Raw genomic sequence first — 21,068 nt, 5'->3', positions numbered from 1 at the left:
CATTCCAAAGATATGTTATATTAGATGTAAAATGTCAATAGACAGGCTCAGTTAAAGTAAAGATTGACCTTTGTCAGGGAAGATGACTGCCTGGGTCATGATTACGTGTCATAAACTGCTTTTAGTTAAAAAGTTTTAATTTCAGACCATCCTTTGTGGTTACTTTAGGTCTTTGAGTTTGCAAGGCCACCAGGCAGGCCTTCCCGGAGCTTGTCAGGTTAGCATGTGGCCCCTTTACATCCACAAAATTAACCACAAACAAAATTTCCTCCAAGTTGTTAATCAGCTTTCTCTCATGATACTGATCGTCAGAGATTCTGAAGAATGTGCACAAGAGAAATTAGGCATAGTTTTTTCTGTAAACCAATCAGTGAATCTGCACAAATATGACCTGTTTTTTAAATTATAAGATAAAACTTCTCCCAACTCATAGTCCATAAAAATGACAATCTACAGTAGCCCTGTATGGCACAGACTGCATGTACTAGTGCAAAGCTGAGGGTGCAAGTATCCATTGCTTGGGGATGGTGCTATGAGAGTATTTTGGGGGAAAGATTCTTTACACAAATCTAGGAAACACTCACCTGAGCCTCCTATTTCCACCTGCCAGAACTGCCTGCCAGCATCAAATCCTTCAGAACTCAGGACAGCGGGGTAAAGAGTAAATGCCTGGGGATTATGAAGACCATCTGCCATGCTAGATGTCACACCTTTTCTATCTCTTGACATAATGAAACTTGAATGGGCAGTTTCAGGATCCAGTGTCAAATCTACCTGAAATGTGCTGATCATTTTATGTAAGCCAAAATAATGTGGGGGAGAGTGAAACTTTCCTACTTTAATTCATATAAGAAGATTGCTGTGGTCTCTAGGTTTGCATACCAGTTGTGGATACTTTCAATACCTGTGAGTAAATCCAGGTCTGTCTGCAAACACTTCTCTGCTATTACACTTAACAGATTGTTTAGCATGAACATGTGGTTTGAAATTTGTCTTCCATTTTCAGTTAGTTTTTCTTCAGCATCCTTCTCTTCTATAAGTAGGCTGGCATTAATTTCATCGTGCTCTACTTCCAAGTGATGCTTAATTTCTTACATTCATAGTGCAATTCTCTCCTTTTTCATCTTTCTCTTTGCTTTAAAAACTTTTGCAGCTTGGTTCTCATAACCATTTCAGCATCTTCAACATTGATCTCAGGGACTCAATGCAGTTTTTGAACTTCCTCCTGTGACTAGCTGCAGCTTCCTCTATTGGTTTCAGGGGCTGATCTGGGTGGTCAGACCAGACTTTGCACTGGGGACACAACAGCTCCAGGTCCTTTTCACAGAACAGGATCAGATCCTCTTTATGCTTCTCACATAGGGATTTTTCCTCCTGCAGTTTCCTCTGACTCCCTGTGGTCAGTATTTGCTTAACAATATCAGTCATATGACATAATTGGGTGTTCCTCTTGAAGTTCCTGTCAGGGCAGTGGTGGAGGCAGACAGGACAGGGGAAAATGTCTTGTAGACCTTCCCAACAGCTGGTGGATGCAGGAATGACAGAAGTTGTGTCCACACTTAATGGTCACTTGGTATCTTAGGTAATCCAGGCAGACGGGGCAGCTGGCCTCTGCTTGGAGCTCAGTCAGGGAGGCCACAAAGTCCATTGTGCAGTAAAGGTATCTGTCTGAAGAGCCTCTCTTCAATCAGTGTGATCTCCAGGAGCTAGGAAGAGTGAGAAGCTGAGGTCTGCTCAATCCTTGCTCTCTGTGGAAGGCTGTAGGAGCTCCCAAGAAGAGTTCCAGCCACTATCTGATGTCCAGTCTTTGTGTCACTCTCTCCTGTGTTTAATGCCACACTGCTTCCAGTGAAGAAGAGTACTCATGGTAAAAAAAAAAAACCAGCAGAGTCCAATTCATATGTAGTTTCTAGAATAACTCCTTTGGGCAAGTCTGTAAAGTGGGTCTCCAAGAAGAGTCTCCGAAGCCAGTCTGGTATCAGTTGTGTGTTGAGTCATGCTTTCTTAGCCATTCAGCTACTCTGTTGTTTTGATTGGAGCATTTAATCCATTTACATTTAAGGTTATTATTGATATATACTTATTTATTGCCATTTTTTTAAAAAAAATATGGTTATGTTTCTCTTCCTATTTCTTCTGCTTCTTATAGCAGTCCTTTTAACATATCTTGCAGTGCTGGTTTGGTGCTAATATATTCCCTTAGCCCTTTTTGTCTGGGAAGCTCTTTATTTCTCCTTCTATTTTGAATGATACCTTGCTGGATAGAGTAGTCTTAAATTCAGATCCTTCTTTTTTATTACCTTAATTACTTCATGGCATTCCCTTCTGGACTGTAGTGTTTCTTGTGAGAAGTCAGCTGATAGCCTTATGGGAGTTTCTTTGTAGGTAATCGGTTGCTTATCTCTTGCTGCCTTTGTGATTCTCCCTTTGTCTTTAATTTTTGGCATTTTAATTATGATATGTCTTGGTGTGGGCTTCTTCAGGTTCTTCTTACATGGGGCTCTCTGTGCTTCTTGAACTTGTATGCCTTTTTCCTTCACCAAACTAGGGAAGTTTTCTGTCACTATTTTTTAAAATATATTCTCTAACCCTTGCTCATTTTCTTCTCTGGAACATTTATGATGCAGATATTATTTTGTTTCATATTGTTCCACAATTATTTTAGCTTGTTTCCCTGTCTTTTAATTGTTTTTTTCTCTTTGGTTCTCTAATTGGGTGATTTTTTTTTCTACCCTGTCTTCTAATTCACTGATCCGGTCCTCGGCTTCCTTTACTGTGCTGGTTATTTCTTCCCATGTGTTCTTTATTTATGCTATGTCATTCTTCATTTCCAACTGGTTAGTTTTCAATGCTTCTATATATTTACTCATGCTGTTGAGCTTCCTCATGATTAGTACTCTGAACTTTCCCTCTGATATCTTGCTCAATTCCATTTCATTTATTTCTTCTCCTGTCAAATTATCTTGTTCTTTAATATGAAATTTGTTTTTTTGTTTCACCATTTTGGCTGTCTCCGTCGGTTTTGGAGCCTGCCCAATTTACCCTGTGGGTATTGGTGTTCTGCTGGTTGTGGCTCCCTCTACTGGGTTTGGATGAGTGTGGGAGGAACCACGTTAAACAACACTGTTAAGTCTTACTTTCTTGGGTAGATCTGCAAGCCCAGGAAAGTTTCAGTTATCCTCTAGCTTTTTGCCTGGAGGCTATTAGTCTCTGTTACTTGATGAGCCTAGATTTGTAGCCCTCAGCTGAATGAAAAATCTCTCAGCTGTAAGAGGATTTCCAAGGGGTGGGGCACTTGCTGGCTATCAGACTTTAGATGTTAATGAGCCTCAATTTGCATTTCTCAGGCCTGGCCTGGTGGTGTTGAATTACTGCAGGAGGGGTCATTGCTTCTTCCTGGGGTTCCTGGAAGAGGCTCTTTGAGTAAGATGCCTACTGTCCTTTGAGAGAGCAATTCAGTACAAAATTCCCGAATGTCCTCCCATCAGCTCTCTCCTGAGCCAGGAGCCCCGGAATCTCTCCACATAGTTCTAGTCCAGTCTGCCCTCCCTCTGTTGGAGCCCAAGGTGAGTGGCTGTAGCTTATTTAGTGCTTTAAGAAAACCCACTTTCTCAGCGGGAAGCGCACACCACTAATACAGCCCTCTGTTACTGTCCGTGGGCTCTCAGCCTGTCCCCACATGCCTCCACAGTTCCTACCAGGCTCAATTTGGCATCCTCTCTCTGTCCCTTGTTGTACTGGCTCTCTCCAGCTGATCTTCAGTTGTTTTTCCTGATGATTTGTCTTTATTTTAGTTGTAATTCCAGTTTGGTTCTGGGAGACAGTCTGTGTAGCTTCCATTCATTCTGCTGCCATCCTCCCTTTAGCATTTCTTTAAGATAAGTCTAGTGGTATTGACCACCCACAGCATTTATTTGCATGAGAAAGTTCTTATCTCACCTTCATTTTTGAAGGATACTTTTGCCAAGTGTAGTATTCTTATTTGGTAGTGTTTTGTTTTTTGTTTTTTCTCTTTAAGCACATTCAATATATTATCTCACTCCCTGGTGGCCTGTGAGGTTTCTATTGAAAATTCAGCTTATAGTTTAAGTGGGGGAAGGGGTCCCATACATGTGACAAGTTGCTTTTTTTTGTTGTTCCTTGCTGCTTTTACCATTCTTACTTTGTCTTTGACTTGAAAATTTGATTATAAGGTGTCATGATGTGTCAGATTCTTGGATCTGGGTGTCCATTTCCTTATCAAAGTTTGAGAACTTTTTGGCCATTAATTTTTGAAATAAGCTTTCTGGTCTTTTTTCTTTCTCTTCTCCCTCTGGAACTTCCATATGTATAAATTGGTCTGCTTGATTAGGTCCCATAAGTCCCTTAGCTTTCTTCACTCTTCTTTATTCCATTTTGGTTTTGGTCCTATGAATGACAGAATTATTTCCAATCACCTGTCTCTGATGTTCTCGATCTTTTCTTCTGCTTGATATAGTCTGCTACTTAATCACTCTAGTGGATCTTTCAATACAGGTATTGTGTCCTTCAGTTCTATGACTTCTGTTTGGTACATTTTTGTATTGTCTATATCTTTGTAGAAAATTTTATAATGTTCATGCATTGTTCTTGACCTCAGTGTCTTTATGACAGTTATTTTGAATTCCCTGTCAGATAATGTAACTGTCTATTTAAGGTTGGTTGCTTTAGATTTAACTTATTCCTTTGTTTGGAATATATTTTCCTGATTCTTCAATATATTTGACTTTCTGTATTGGTATCTATGCATAAGGCAAAATTGGCACCTTTCCCAAAAATCATGCATTTACCTTGTACAGGTGAAGATCCATACCAATCTGCCCAGCCAGAGATTCTGGGGGCCTTTACCTCTACAGGAAGAAGCAAGTAGCTGTGGTTTTGCCTCTTCACTCTGTGTTTATCCAGGTAGGTATTGGGGACGTATGGTATTTACCTGTCCAAACCACCATCTGTGTTCTCCCCAGGCAGCTAGACTGCACCATACCTATCAGAGCTCCTAGATGCCAGTTCAGATGCCATATCTAAGATGCAAGTCAGATGCCAATTCTTTAGGCATCCCTGGAGAAATTGAGGCACAGGACACATGGATAAACCTTTTCCCTCCCCAGGGCGAAACTGAGAGTTGGGACTATTCATCTGCTTACTCTGCTAAACAAAGGGAAGGATCTATGGCATCTATCATCCCCAGCCATCATCTACATTTTACCTTGGGTGGCTAGACTCTGCTGGACCCATCCGAGCTTTAGAGCTTCTGGCAAGCCAAAAGTCAGTCTGGGGAGCCCTCTTGGAAAAGCTGGAGTCCTATACTTATGAACCAAGCCCTTTCCTCCCCTGAGTGGAGCTGAGGGATAGAGAATCTCTTCCTGATTGTATAATAATGTGCCATGGAAAGGGACTCCAGTAAGTGGGTGTCCCGAACCTCCCCACTAGCTTTCCAGAGTGGTTTTACATTCACCTGGATGTAGGATCCTTTCAATTAGTTTATAGATTTCTTGCAAAGATAATTTGTTTATGAATTATTGCTGATTTGGTGTGTTTGTTAGAGGAATGAGTGTCTAGGACTTCCTTTTCTACCATCTTGTTGACATCACTTCTTGACACTTTTTTTTTAATGAAATATTTTGAAAGATTCAAAACTTGCCTGCATTTAGCATCGTAAATATATCCCATTTCACTAATCCAGTAGTGTGCTGCAGTTAAATTCTTGCCAAGGGTATTTACATTTCTTTCCTTGAAACCAGGGAAGATATATTTTCAGTGAGTTTTAGTAAATTTTTGGCAAAAATGAAATATTTTTTTGAATTACTGATTAGTTATATACTACCTCAGTTAATCCTCACTATAATCCTCTCATATATATAATTTTAAAAAAGGATCTTGAGGCCATAGAGGCAAAACTACTTAAACCACATGGTTAGTAAGTAGGAGAGCTAGAAAAAAATACAAGTTTTTGTAGTAATTTATCTTCTTTCCAATGAAATAGATGTGTCTCTATATTTAAAGATAGAAAAACAGAGCAATAAAGACAGAGAGACAGAGAAAGACACACATGGACATGGAGAACTTTTTTTTTTATATTTGCTAAGTTTCAAAAGTAACTTTTGAATGTAATTTTTTTCTTATTTGCTTTTTAATATTTTTTATGATAGGTTGATAGTGAAATTAATGTATACTCCTGAAGGAGGGTATATTTACTGATAGCCCTATAACATTTGAGGTGTCAGAAGGAGACACAATATGAGTTAAAAATATTTACTGTAGGTAAACCATATACACATCAAGCTCTTGCTGCTATAAAAATAAAATGTAGTTTTTCTTTGTATTTCATAATGATTTTCAAAGTTTATTGAGTATCAAGTGCTACATTTGACAAAGATTGCATTACATTGCTAAATTGAAATTTCATTTTTGGAAAATTATCTGTCAAAATGTATTAGTGAAAAATAATTGACTTAGTTTTCACGCATGTATCACTCATTTTGTAAACGTTGATATTAAATATTATATTATGTCCATTGTAGCATTTTGATTACAGCAGATACTTTAGCTCTCATTATGTTCTGATTGAGTTGCTGGCTTCTTTCACAATTTCTAAAATAGTACCTTAATCTAATATACAGTTTCAAGGTATTTCAACATTCACACCCTGGATGTGTATGTGATAGAAGTATAAGTAAAACTTCATTGCACAATTAAAAAGCATGTCTTCCATCTGTGCTTAGAATCAGTTTCTCCTGATTTTATCAAGCCTACAGTTTAGTTTCACAGTGCTTTTGTTACCAGAGGATTAAATTCCTCCATTGTTTGTGGGAGTGGGGCTCTTAGGGCACAGCTGGAATAAGCATATTCAGAGGCCCCCATGGGAGGATGCCATGTGGTAGAAGACTTTATTTGTGTGGAGTTACATTCCTCGAGTTGCAAAGACCCATGTCCCTCAAACCAGTCCTAAAAGAGAAGTAGCTGGGACTTTAACAGAGCTAGAAGCAGAGTCAGTGTCCAGAGTTTCCTTTCCATGTTGCAGCTGGGTCCAGTTCAGTGTCAGGCTAGCTGCAGTCCATCATTCCATTATATGGGTCCCACATGGTTGTGAGCCATGTGGGTAAATACAGGGGAACACTCCCCTTGCAACAGGAGTCCCAAGAGTACAAGTAGGCCAAAGGCCAGGAGAGCAAACTTTCTTTGTTCAGTGGATTATGTATCTCAGATTTCCCATGCTTGCAGTAGCCATGCCTACCCTGTCCAACCACCTGTTTCCAGGCATGATTGACAGGTAAGTATTTTCAATCAGACCTTACTGGACAGGCATCTAAACTGCCTTTGTCCAGTCCCTTTCTCCATTGATCAGCAAGGAACAGACCTGGAGTGTCAAACTGTAGCCCTCTGGAAAGGTTGTACAAATGGCATGCCTATACTATCTAGTCTCCCTTTTACTCCAGTCCTGTTAAATAATAACTAGATTATTACAATGGTATCACTTTGATGTGTACCATGGGATAGATAAATACACTATGAGCATCAAATAAAAGATATATTTCTAATATTGGGGATTCTAAAACAGCTTAAAAATTAATTCTGACTTCTTTTTATACATCAAGTAATTCCTTGTGGTTAATCTACTGTGAGTACCACTAAACACTATTTACCAAGGGCTGCTCTACCAATATTTATCAAGCAGGCATGCTGGGAATGAAAAATGTGTGCAAGGCAAGACATTAATCACATTTATATCAACCCTGCCTATACCCAATGCACAAAGATGCTGACTCAAACAAAAATATTGATTTTTCTTTTTTGCTTCTTTCCACGTTTGCATGGCTGATCATACCTCACTTCACCATAGAGGTATCTGTTCAGTTTCTTCTGTGCTCAGATAGATTGTTTCTCAAGCTTCAATCAACTTCCACTGCACTGAGACATGAGTGTATTCTTAGACCAAGTCAAATTAATTAAATTTCAATATCAATAAATATTTGAATCATGAAATTTCTTGAATCAAGCATAACCTTCCCAGATTTAAAAGATAGGTATAATATCAATGCCAAATTGTAGGCATTTATGTTAATTTTCTGGCTTGGGTTTTATTACTCTACTTTTTATGAACATAAATATAAAAATGTAGAGGATGTAATTTTGCACATAATGTAATTTTTCACTCCATTTCATCTGTACAGTATGTCTGAATAAGAATTTTAAAAAACAACAGTGGTTAATAACTTTTTTAGTCTGCCACACACCAACCTACAAATTTTATCCATATATTTTCACTACAATACTATAATGGAAATATTGTTTTCCACCTCATTTTATGGATGATGAAACTGAGACACAGAGAAATCAAGATCATGTAGGTCGTAAAAGGTTGAGCAGAGACTTGAACACAGGATATCTGGCTTCAGCTTGTCTTCATGACATCTCAGAGCTAACTACAGTTTGCCTAGCAATTGTAACTTACTTCCCAGGAAAATTTTAGATAGCATTTTAATGTTATTGTTATTCATTTTTACTTTGTCTTAATTAGGATGAAAGTCAATGTAGGATTGGACTTTCTATCTTAGAGAATACCAAAGAGCTCCAAAAAATCTGCCATCTGAGAGGCAGTGGAATCAAATATAATACAGGAGTCCTGAAACCAATGCAGGGCCTGTGGGCGACTGACATGTCTTTTCCAAAAGTGTGTAATTTACTTTTAGAAGAATTCTGAAATTAACAGATAACTGACTAATACATGATCTGAACCAAATATTTGGGAAATATTCTTGATTGTCCAAAAGTAAAAATAAAATAAAAAAACACTAATCCTCATATAGAAGGGAAATTATAGAAAAGATTAGTTTAGTTTACACAGAGCTAGATCAGCATGGGGATTATCAGTTTGGAATCTTAATAGCTTTAGAAAATCCTAGTCTAGAAATTGAAAGTAAAATTCTTTACCAAACACAAAAGAAATCAACAAGTAAGTAATCAACTCAAATCGTTTGTGGACCAGTTGAGTACTGGTACTTGATTTTATTCTGAGCATCTTCTTCAAAGTTGTAACAAATCTCCACAGATTTGTCTGAAGCTGGACTTGAATCAGTAACTCATCCTTTCAGCCTCTGGTGCCAGCCTCCTTCAACCTTTCCAATACAATGCTCCAACCTTTGTGATTTTTTTTCTGCCCCTTTCATACTTGAATCATTCCTGTCCTCTTCTTTTATTTGATTCATCTAGTTGGCATCCTTTAGAAAAATAAACAAAAAACAGTTCATTACAAAGTATTAATTGAATGAAGTTTTGAAAATACATGATATATCACATAAGTGCAGACATCTAAGGATCTTTTTTAAAATAAAACTTCAGGGTTTGTTTTTCTAGGTCTAAGAGTTTGAAATAACTTTTAATCATTAAGAAAAGAAAACTCAGTGGATTTTATTTCTTCTCTTGATTTCGCTGATTAAATGTATGTGAACTGACACACAATGAGTTGCTGACACATCTACAATCAACTAATGGCAGTGCTTGGAGAATATGCTGTAACTATTTCTGATCATGCCTCTTTTCTGAACTGTGGGAAATGGCTATAGATTATTATCTGCTTCATCTGTTCTAGTTTGGATTCATGTAAAGAGGCTTGCATTTCAAAAATCTTTAGGCTACAGTTGTTCTGTGCAGATTTTGAATCTTAAAATTAATTTGGCTGAGACATCACAAGTGCACATATACTCATATTATGCTACCAGAGCCTCTAAATGAGATTGCATTACTGCATATCAGAAAAAAGGAATGGGTGGAGGGAGGGTGAATTGAGTACAGGAGGTCAAATATATATATGGTAACAGAAAGAAACTAGACTCAGGTTAGTGAACACACAATAGAGTATGCAAATATTAAATTATAATGTTGTACACCTGAAACTTATATAATGTTATTAACTAATGTTACCTCATAGAGTTTTTAAAAATTATACAAACAGTAGTAAAGAGCAAATGTGGAAACTGGATGTTCTCTTTGGTCTTAAACATTATATTTTCATATTTTCTTTCTCAGTTTTCAGTTGTTCAATTTTTAATTCTCAGAGTGAGCACTATTTGTTTGATTCTTACTTGATTGTTAGATCTCTTCATCTAAATGTCAGAATAGCAACAAAGAAGGAAAATATATAAAATCAGAATGTTTTAATAACCCAGCATGAGTCTATGATCCCTTGCAGCCTATGTCTATGGAAAGCTCTGTTAATTTCCAGCAAACTTTGACATCCTGAAGCTCTGCTCAGTGTGCAAGCCAGATTTGCTTTCTCTACCTCTGCTTGTTTTATCTTTTAAAGACATTGAAATTGGAGCCTTAAAGATTTTACTGCCTCTCTTTTAGAAGACTGCAATTAAGATGGGATAAAAATGTTACCTGTTTTCTAAAAATGCACATGCTCACTGAATTTTTTTTTCTTGGTCAAACTTTCATCATGGGATTATTTTTTTGTTGTTGTTTTCCTCTCTGCACCCTAGTGGATAATTTAAGCAATGGCTAGGGAATTAGTGGATATTAGTGTTCTACTGTTTATTGTGTTCAACAACAGCAGAACGTTTCTTAGCAGAGAAGCACAGAAAAACACCATTATTCCAAGACATTTGGAGAAATAAGAAAACATGATTTGCTTTTGGTAGCTTGTCTCATCTCAAGTTACCTGGTTTCAAGTTACCTGATTTTTATCATCCACCTAAGCCTTTACATAATTATTCAGATACCCATTGTGCTTCTAAAAATATCTTAACATATATCTGATTTAAAGTCCCAATAAATAGAGGCTCTAAAAACAGACTGTTGGTATTGCAATAAAATTAAAAAATATATGTCAAATATCTGCAATGATGAGTCTTTCTGCCAGGGCTCAACAAACTTTCTCTGTAATGGGACAAGTAGTAAATATTTTTGGATTTGAAGTGCATGTGATCTATGCTGCAACTACTCAACTCTGTCATTACAGTGCAAAAGTAACCATAAACTGTACTTAAATAGAGATGATCATGGCTACCTTCTAACCAATGGATGCATAAATAAGTGGAACAACAAATCTCTCTCTCTCAAATAAATATAAAGAAATAAATTGTAAAATAATTTGTCTTAATTTATCAAAATTGGCTTAGATTACTTTCTGCTGTATAGATAGAACAAACAGTAAACTTGCCAATCAAAGGTGTGCGTAACATTTTCCAGTTCAGAACAGCACTTTTAAGTAAACTCACTGTATCTTGGGTTTCTCTTTGAGTTTCTCCCCCTTTTTCCTTCCTATAGCTATGTAGGTGGGAAGGAACAGTCAACAATTGGAGTATTTTTCCCTTAATGGGAGTGGCATCTCTAGATCAACAGCTGAATGTTACTATCCTCTTGGTCCTTGGTGGTACCAAGGAGACAGAGGCAGGTTAGGCAGTGAAGGACAGGACCATGGGAAGGGAAGGCTGAGACACAGGGGAAGTTTGAGATGACTTGGAGCTCAGCACACAGGCAGAACCCAGTACACAGTATATCTGGAGGTTTATTCAGACTCTACAGATCTCAAAATAAAACTAAAATAAACATGAGAAATTGTGCCTCCAAGACCAGAAACTCCAAGCCCCCATTTACAGAAATGCAAATTAGAAGCTCCAGGAAGGAGCACAGGTTAATTACATAACAAAAAAAGCAGAAAGGCTGGTTTCAGGCAAAAGGGGAACAGCGATTGATAGTATGGTTCCTTTTTCTGGGACCCTGATGGGTTTGCAAATATATTTTATTTACTGTTAAATAATGTAGTGCTGGTGAGTCTGACCTATTCCAATTAATATACCTGCTAGTTTCTGGAAGCAAGGCAACAGGATTGCTGTGAAACTATAAAGTGTTTCTATTGCAGAAAGCCAGGTTACCTTAAAAAGGACTGTAGGAAACCAAAATTGGATTTAGAAAAGAAACCAAAAGCAAGCATAGGGTTGCTCCATGGGTGTTTGTTTCCCTTCCTCCTCACTAATAGTCTGGGAGAAGTTAAAATTATCATAAAAAGGGAAGTCACTAAGCCCCCTATAGATACCGGGCTATTTTATTTGTTCTTAACAACACCCAACTAAGTTGTCTCTTCCCTGTCAGCAAAGCTTCTGTACAAATGTCAGGAGCAGCTAATTAATGTCTGTTTTTAAATCAGAACCTGTCTACCTCAACTAGGGAATATTATGGGGGCAATATATGCCTTTGCTAATTAAATCTGCCCCAATTCACCTGATAAGGCAAGCTTTTTAAAATCAGTGATAGGCCCACATATGCTTTTTCCAGAAAGGTAATATTAATTTAGAGCTAGATAACCTAGGGCTAAACCCAGTCAAGTGGGAAGCACAAGCTTTAAAATGTATGGATGTTGCTAAGGCAGAATTCCTTGAAAGGACCAATTGGAAGCTAGCAAGGCATAATCTATCCCTAGACATAAGAGCCTCACCAGCAACCCGCTGTGGATAGTCTGTCTATCTTTCAAATAAACTTTGCTTTCGCTTGCCCCTTTGTCCGTGAACTCATTCTTCCATTTTGCGATTTTGCGAGACAAAGAACCCAGATCCAATCACTGCAGCTTGGTTTCAGTAATTTCTATTTAAAACAAAAGCTTGGCCTATTCTCTTTTCATAGACAAATTCTAAGGCCTGGTCATGGTCGTGCTTTATCTTGACATGAACATCCCCATGAATTTGACTACAATATGATTTGGAACCACAGAACAGGCATGATCTTCCTCCTTTTCTTCCTTCATTTCTCCCACTCTCCCTCCCTTCCCTTTTTCTTTCTTCCTTTCTTCCTCCCTCCATCTCTTCCTTTTTTTTCTTTCTTCTTTCTTTTTTTATGTTTCAAACACTGTTTCTTTTAATGGAAGGTTTAGACAACTTTAAAATATATGTTTATGAATGATTTTGGTTACTCATTGTATATGCTTTGCATCAATTCTCAGAGTAGGAGTTTGGCTACTCTGCAAAACAGTGTTTGCAATCCAGTACAAGATAATTTGGTGTTTCAATCTTTTTTTTTTTTTTTGCTTTTTTTAAAATATGAAAGAATACAGTAGTAAAATTGTTTGGCTCATGAAATTAGTATAAATAAATTAAAAGATGGTCAATTCTTGGCTTTCCTATTAATTTTTCCTGTGTCCTTTTGCAAAGTAAAATGCATATGCTTACCTACAAAGAATGTACAAAAAATTAATTCTTAATAAATTAGATACCAAGCTCATTTACTCATTTATTTCCAAATATTGAGCATTTGCTCTTTGGAAGACACTGTGCTATTAAGTGCAAAGCTCAGGTTTTTGTGTCTATAAGTTGGAAGTGAATAAGATAGCATGGTAAACCAAAGGGACATATAAAAAGGAATGAGGAGGCATTAGTCCAAGTGAGAAAAAACATCTATAAATGTCTCAAGGCATGGCCTTTTCTGCATTCAGGAAACGGCATGTTCTCCAGTAAGAATAAAGTTTAAATTTGGCTATGGGGTGAGAAAATCAAAGGTGTTGGAGTGTTCAACAGAGGCCAGATCACTCTCACAGTTGAAGACTAAAGCCTGGAATGAAAAATGGGTCTTAACATTTATTCTTGAATCCTCGATAAACTAGGGAGGAATGTTTGGCTAACAGAAGTAAGGTAGCTATTTTGGACTATCTCAATGCATTTGATGACAGTTTTAAAAGTAATTGTTTTGAATATTCCGTTGTAATCATGCTACCTCCCATAGTAAAGGAATGATAAAGCCAAAGGAAGAACCAAGAACCCAGAGACTGGCCTTCAGAATACTCTTAGAAAGCATTAAAATTAATGTAATCAAGGAATTCACAATATTTGCCCAAGAGGATTTCACAATGATACAGGTCAGGGACTGCTTTATACTTTTCATTTTTCCTGTTATTAAACAATAGTGCCTATAGTTGTTGTCCTATGCCTGTCCCATTATTACATCTTGGGTGCATTCAGCCAGATAATTTATCTCTTTTATTTCAGAGGTATGAAAATAGAAAAGTACTAGGCCCCAGTTGGTATACTTCACTATATACTCTAAAAGCCTCAACTGAGTCTTACTTAGATGATGAGATTTAAATTTTGAATTGCTGTTATAGTAGATTCAGACTTTGGGGAATCTTAGGAGAGGATGAATGTATTTTGGATGAAGAAGAAACTTGGATTGCTGAGTTCAGAGCATAAATTGTGGTAGACAGAGTCTAAAGTAGTCCCATGATCCTGAACTTTTAAAAAATATGTTTTTATTGATTTGAGAGAGAGAGAGAGAGAGAGAGAGAAACATCGATGTGAGAGAGAACCGTTGATCAGTTGACTCCTATACACACTCTGACTGGGAATCAAACCCACAACCCCAGCATGTGCCCTGATCCAGAATTGAACCAGCTACCTTTCAGTGTACAATGCTCAACCAACTGAGCCACATCAGCCAGGGCATGATCCTGAACTTCTGATGTTCATTCCTCTGTATACCCCTCTTGAGTGTGAGCAAGGCTTGTGACTTGCTTCGAACCAATCGAATATGGCAAAATTGATATGCCACACAATGATTACATTACATTTTATATTATATGTCAAAAATGACGGGACATCATTTCCTTGTACAGACACTGTATAAGACTCCATTTTGCTAGACGACTTGCTCTCATTCTCCTATTGGCATTGAAGAAAAAATCTTCTATGTTGGGAACTTCCAGTGGAGAGGAGCACCCAGCCTGAAATTGTAGGCTAACTTTAAGAACCATTCAAACTGATTTTGCAAGAGTTGGGAGAGAAAACTAAGCTCTCAGTTCCACAGGCAAGAAAAAAAAAATTAGTTCTGCCAACAAACTGAGTGAGTTTGGTAGTGGATTTTTCTGTAGCCAAGCCCTCATATTCTAACACAGCTCTAAACACCTTAACTTACACTAGGAATGACCCTGAAACAGAGAATGCAGTTGAGCTCTCCTTGGATTCTTGACACACAAAAACCATGAGAAATTTGCATGTTTATTTTTAACTGGTAAGTTTTCTGTAATTTGTTACACAGCAACAGGAAACTAACGTGTATATTTCCTCAAGAATTAACTCTCCCTTACTAACTTTATTCATTTCTATATTTTATGTTTGAAACTTCAAATGGTTACTCCTGACAAGCACAGATACGTTCATGTACTGTTTGAGTAAGCAGGACTTATTTGCTGACTGTCAAGTGTGAGGGCAGCTGGAATGAAGTATTTGTATGTGGGCTAGAGTTGGGTGTGTGCCTTGCTCTGGACTAGTAATTATCTGTGATTGACAAGATGTCCAAGATAGTGCCCATCTTGTTCAAGTTCCCTCTTAGCTCATGACCCTGAGGACTTATTTCCTGGAGTCTCCTTGGACATTTAAGTAATGACTGTCAGCCTAATGTCTTTCAAACCAGGAGCCCAAAATACCATTCAGATCATGAAAGATCCTCATTCAGATAGATCCAGAACACATCCTCCCAAGAATGGTGACAATGTACTTTCTGGATGGTAAAGCCCTTCCTCTAGGTTCATTAAAAACTGCCTGCCCATTGTGGAATTAGCTCAGAGTTCTGGATGTCTGCCCTTTCCCCACTTAAACTCTCCTTAATCTCAGCAAGTAGAGAGAACTGTCCCTTTGCCATTAATACTCCAAACCGTTATTAGGGGCATCTATAATAGGGTCTGTATACTAAACAGCAGACTCTGTAGGACACTGTAACTTGGTCAAAAAAGTGAGAGAAACCTACTCCCCCAATTTCCTCACTCCCAGAAGGAACACTTGTCCCAATGGAAGAATACTTAAGACTCTCTTCCCACCACACATGGACAATCTGATAAGGAAATGCATTTAAGTCAATAATGTCCTCTTGGTTCTCAGTGTGTCTGCAATCAACACGATATTTCCTAGTGACTCTTCTCTGGAACAGTACAGTTCAGGTTATAACTCTTGGAGGTGTCAGGCCAGCATTCGGCAATGTAGCATTCTCCCAATAAGCCCCAGTTCATACTTTTTGAAAGTGAAGACCCAAGAAGGAAAAAAACCCGTGGAACATGAGGGGAAAGAGTTGCCGTTTCTTCTTCTCTCTTGCTCATATGCTCTCAAGTCCTACTACTGACATGATAGATGTCCCCAGCTTCTGTCACTCTTTCACTTCCAGATTGATTGATGTCCTTAATGACCAATGTTGCTGGCTCTCTAGTTAGTAGAATATATGAAGATTCTTTATGCTGTTTCTTCTATTATGTGAGATCTTTATCACAGATAATTTATAAGTATTGTCAATGACAAAAGAAACATGATATTAAATAATATTTTATAAAATATAGGTGCAGAAGAGATTTAACTAGTATAAGAGAACACTAGAAATAAGTTATAACAATACGACAAGATAAACAAATAACAGATAAGAAAAGATATACACCTATAGAAGAATTTCAAGTAATAAAAAGAAATGAAAAAATTAGCATTCTACAGTCCTTAATGTGGATTGATAACAGTCATAAATATCTGAGTGCCAAGATCCAAAAAGGAAGATACATAGACATTTTATATCTCCTAGTGGAAATAAAGTATTACCTCTAGAGTGATCTTGCCAAATAGCAAATATATTGACCAAATAATACTAATCTGACCAGGCTTCTACTTATACCTATTGATGATTGTTTTGCTGAGTATCAGATAAACATGATTCAGTGAAAATGACTGATTATAAATATAATTCCTTTAAATTTGAATACCCAAGTGAAATGCTATTTTTAATCAAAATATAAATTTCAAAGACAAATCATTAAAAATAGAAAATTCTAATGGAAACTTACAAAGTGAAAATTGAGTCAAAAATTTTCCAGATCAGATTTGGTTTGGAAACTAGTTGTACCATATAATCAGGCAAAAACTAATCAAAATCTTAGGTAAGATTTTCCTGATCAGACCTAGAAGATGAAGGGACCAAAAGAAAATATTTGAGCCAAACATACTCCACTGTTCAAAGCCAGACAGGTACACCTACCTAGACCAATGATAGGAACAGCAAAATAAAAATATGAAATGCAAAGAGTAATAATAATATTCATCTGTATATGAATTCTGTATATTATAATGTCGAATAACCTAAAAAAATCAGCAGCTTACAAAATCATTCACCTCAGTCCCTCCCTGCTACAAAGTAATTTTTTTATCCTCACGGAAGGATATGTTTATTGATTTGAGAGAGAGAGAGAGAGTTCATTGCCTCCAGTCCCTGCCCCAACTGGGATTGAACCCCAAAGCCAAGTGCCCTGACCGGGAATTGAACATGAAACCTTTTGGTGTAGGGATGATGCTCCAAACAACTGAGAAACTAACCGGGCCAGGCTACAAAGCAAATAATTTTATATGAGAATGTATATGAGATTAAGTCTGAATGTTGACGAGAAGGAACAGGTCGGCATGATTTTTGTCCCACAGCTGCCCAGCTGCCCTGAGCCCTGCCCTCCATGTGCCCTGACTTCATCCTTTGACACGAAGGCTGGGGCATGACTTACTCCAAAATCTGCAAGGATTGCGTCAGTAAACTCATCAAGAGGTCGCTGGGATGTGGCATTTCCCAAAAAGCCTTAAGTCAGGGGAAAGGAGCCAAAAAGAGAGAAGCCCATGAGTGAGGACAGCGGAGACCAACACCGGAGAATGAAGGAGGGGGTCACACAGAGATGGGCCAGCGCCCTCTTTCAGCCCTAAGAGGCCCAGGCAGAGCTCTAGTCTAAGGCCTCCCCTCTGGGACTCCTCAGGAATCCTGGGGACCTGAGGACGCTGGCACCAGGGGCACGACACTGGCTCGGCAGAGGGAGGAATTCCAGGGCCTGGGAGACCTCACAGGGAGGACTGTGAGCAGGGACCAGCAAGCACCTCCATTATGACGCCGAGCAGAAAGGGCGGGGAGGGGGGAGGCAGAGCCCCGCCCCTACGGTTGAGCCCTGATGTTGCAGGCAGGGCTACCGGATGTCCCACCCCTTGACTTCCTTCTTCAGACTTGGGGGCTGAGACGACTTTGATTTGAGGGCAGCGGATTCTGCAAAGCCGAGGGGAGAGCCCCAGTGTTGCCGGTATCAGGTAAGGCTTGAAATGAGGGCTAAGGGCAGCTCCAATCACAGAAAAGAGGGAACGCACCAGATAGGAGCCCCAAACCTTCCTTGGCGAGACCATTACGGGGCTTTGAGAAGGCCTACGTCACACTGTATCATCATGGCCGAGGGCGCGGCAGTTGAGGGTGCACGGAGTTGGCGTTAGGTGGGGGAGGGGAGGGCTGGGTAGGGTTGGGTGGAGGAGGGGAGGGCGGGTTGGGTGGGGTTGGGGAGGGCGGGTTGGGTGGGGTTGGGTGGGGGAGGGGAGGGCGGGTTGGGTGGGTTTGGGTGGGGGAAGGGAGGGCGGGTTGGGTGGGGGAGGGGAGGGCGGGTTGGGTGGGGGAGGAGGGCGGGTTGGGTGGGGGAGGGGAGGGCTGGGTGGGGGAGGGGAGGGCGAGTTGGGTGGGGGAGGGGAGGGCGGGCTGGGTGGGAGAGGGGAGGGTTGGGTGGGGGAGGGGAAGGCGGGTTGGGTGGGGGAGGGGAGGGCGGGTTGAGTGGGGTTGGGTGGGGGAGGGGAGGGCGGGTTGGGTGGGGGAGGAAAGGGTTGGATGGGGGAGCGGCGGGCTGGGTGGGGGAGATGGTGTGGGCTTTGGTATCCGGTTGAGGTGAGGGTGAGATGGACCAGCAGTGATCATGAAAAGGCCCTTGAGTGAGGACACAGAGTTAGGGGACGACCCTCCCCGCACATTGGCGGCCTCCCTGAGGCTGGGCCCCTACCTAGGCTGCCTGATTTTGGCCTCCGGAGTCTGACGAATGTGCGGCTTTGGGCGGAGCTGGGCAATGTCAGGTCAGCAAGGAGGGAGCCTCAGGCCCTGTGGGAGCTCTGGGGGGAACCTCGGAAATTCTCAGGGTTCCACCAACCCGGGCGGAGGGTGTGACGGGTGTAGAGTCCCGTTTTTCAGCCCTGGTAGTCCTGCGCGTGCAGTGTCCCCTCGATTCTACTCTCAGAGAGACCAGGCCTCGAGTGGAAGGTGGAGCCCGAGGTCATAAAGGACAGTGGGCACCTGGCCATCCTGTCACCCCGTGTCCATCTGAGGAGCGCACACGAGGACTGGGACTACCCAGCCCGTGGCAGCGGCCTCCACGGCGGCCCTCCCTTGCTGTCAGCCCTGGATGGCCCAGGGAGGGGATGGCAGCCCGAGTTCACCCTTCCCTCGCTCCTCTGGGTCTCAGAGGGTGAAGAGTTTGTTCTGAACAGATTATTCAGCAGAAGGAGGCCTGCACCCTGGCAGGTGTCACTGAGTTATGTTGGAAGGGCTAACTCACCACACAAAAGGGTGTTTGTTCCACTGGTCCCAGGGAACCGCTAGGAGGTCCCAGCCTTTATAGTCAGGTGAGACAACCAATCACTCTGGGAAGGGAGGCCTTAGTGTGATGGGCAACCTGGGGACAAAAAGAGAAACCCCAGGCCATGCCAGACTTCCAAGTGAAGCCCCCAAGACAAGATCACCTCATTTCTTTCTTCTCAGTGACCCAACAAGAATAAGCCTTTTCCAACAGAGGCGGCTTTAGGTTTCAGAAGCTGGGGGTTGAGACTGACCAGTAGCTAAAGTAAAGACCTTGAGCAGAGCTGAGAAAACCATCCATCCCATAAGTCAGGAGCCAAAATAAGTCCGCTGAGCTCTGCTGTCATCTCTGGGCAGAGCTGCAAGGCTGAAATATCACCTTACATCCTGCTCTTTGAACTATGATTGAAGATGAGTGTTCTGTGGAAGTGATGTCTGATCTCAGTACCTATGATTAGTCATGGGAAGGACCCTAAGTGAGGCTGATGGGGACACCCACTCTAGAACAGAATGTTCTCAACAGAGGCCCGTCCTGCTGTCACTCTTGGGAAACTGGATGTGACAGCCCCTTAATTCATCCTCAGTGGTCACAGGGACAAAACTTCTTAGTGTGTGAGAGGGACATCAGGTTAGCAGAGGGGAGGAGTCTCATATACTGTCAAGTTTCAAGGTGTAGACCTTGTTTGGGCAAAGACCTGACGGTCCACTTCAGTAAAGATGGGACGCCATGGAACCTACGCTGCCCCTGTAGACACCCCCGGAAGGTTTGAGACAAGCATGACTAGTAGTCTTTTTCTTTTTTCTTTTTTTTGCCATTTACAATTTTAATTAAGTTGTACTTGTTTTCAATATCAAAATTTTTTTGTATTTCCTGATTATAAAAAAATGATACATGCTTATAAAAAACAATTTAAAAGTGTAGCTATGAATAATGTAGAAAGAGAACATTCTCCAAAATACCCATCTCCAAAGATAACTAGAATAAATACTTTGCTGTATATCCTTCCAAAATTTTCTCTATGCATATACATTGTTTTTATTTTTTTAATTAAATTTTTTTTTTTTTTATCCTCACCTGAGGACATTTTTCTATTTTTTGTTCAGGTAGAGTGGGAGGGGGAGAGAGGAAGAGAGAGAGAAACATTGACGTGAAAGGGACACCGAGTGGCCGCCACCGGCACGACCAACCAGGGCCGGGGACAAACTGCAACCGAGGTACACGCCCTTAGCGAGAACCGAACCCGGGTCTCTCGGGCCCGCAGGCCGACGCTCTAACCGCTGAGCCAAACCGGCCAGGGCTAATTAAAAATTTTTAAATTTAATTTGATTTTATATTTTCATCACTATTTATCCCCTCTATATTGTTTATAAATAAAATAAAAGAATGCATATTACAAGTCTTTTATTGAAGTATATGACATATGACATTATATTTTTTTATTGTAGTGAAAATTATGAAACAACCTAATTGTCCATCAGTAAGCAAATAGTAAATGTACTTGTACCACATCTGTATAGTGGAATACTTTGCAACTACTAAGAGGAAGAGGTAGATTTATACCCACCGACAACAACAGAGGTATATTGTTAAGTGAGAAAAGCAAGTTGTAGAACAATAAATAGTAATTCAAAGCTTAAGCATTTTCCTCACCATTTCACCTCATTTTTGTTACTTATATATG

General features: G+C 40.0%; 1 pseudogene; it reads right to left on the bottom strand.

Moving 5' to 3' along the window:
• Positions 1 to 282: 282 nt before the first annotated feature.
• On the bottom strand, positions 283 to 1,648 carry LOC118635479 (annotated as a pseudogene).
• Positions 1,649 to 21,068: the final 19,420 nt, after the last annotated feature.

Source organism: Molossus molossus, unplaced genomic scaffold, assembly GCF_014108415.1.
Source record: "Molossus molossus isolate mMolMol1 unplaced genomic scaffold, mMolMol1.p scaffold_m16_p_2, whole genome shotgun sequence".
Lineage (NCBI taxonomy): Eukaryota > Metazoa > Chordata > Mammalia > Chiroptera > Molossidae > Molossus > Molossus molossus.
Note: the sequence above shows the minus strand (reverse complement) of the source record. Positions and strands in the feature narration are given on the sequence as shown.